Below are 1,015 nucleotides of genomic sequence, written 5' to 3' on the forward strand. Positions count from 1 at the left end.
ATACCTAGAAGCCCTAGAACTAAAGGAAGCAAATTCACCCAAGAGGAGNAGACTGCAGGAAATAATCAAACTCAGGGGTGAAATCAACCAAGTGGAAACAAAAAGAACTATTCAAAGAATCAACCAAACCAGGAGATGATTCTTTGAGAAAATCCAACAAGATAGATAAACCCTTAGCCAGACTAACTAGAGGGCACAAGGACAGCATTCAAATTAACAAAATCAGAAATGAAAAAGTAGACATAACAACAGATCCTGAAGAAATACAAAACATCATCAGATCCTACAACAAAAGGCTATACTCAACAAAACTGGAAAACCTGGATATAATGGACAAATTCCTAGACAGATACCAGGTACCAAAGTTAAATCAGGATCAGATTAATGATCTAAACACTCCCATTTCTGCTAAAGAAATAGAAGCAGTCATCAATAGTCTCCCAACCAAAAAAAAGCCCAGGACCAGTTAGGTCTAGTGCAGAGTTCTATCAGGCTTTCAAAGAAGTCCTAATTCCAACTCTCATCAAATTATTCCACAAAATAGAACAGAAGGTAATCTACCAAATTCATTCTATGAAGCCACAATTACTCTGATACCTACAACACACAAAAGATCCAACAAAGAAAGAAAACTTGAGACCAATTTCCTTTATGAATATGGATGCAAAAATAATCAATAAAATTCTTGCAAAGGAATCCAAGAATACATCAAACCGATCATCCAACATGCTCAAGTAGGCTTCATCCCAGGGATGCAGGGATGGTTTAATATATAGAAATCCATCAACATAATCCACTATATAAACAAACTCAAAGACAAAACCACATGATTACCTCATTAGATGCTGAGAAATCATTTTACAAAATCCAACACCCCTTCATGATAAAAGTCTTGGAAAGATCAGGAATTCAAGGCCGATACCTAAACATAATAAAAGCAATATACAGCAAACCAGTAGCCAACATCAAACTAAATGGAGAGAAACTTGAAGCAATCCCACTAAAATCAGGGACT

The sequence above is a fragment of the Mus pahari genome, chromosome 11 (genome assembly GCF_900095145.1).
Source record: "Mus pahari chromosome 11, PAHARI_EIJ_v1.1, whole genome shotgun sequence".
NCBI lineage: Eukaryota > Metazoa > Chordata > Mammalia > Rodentia > Muridae > Mus > Mus pahari.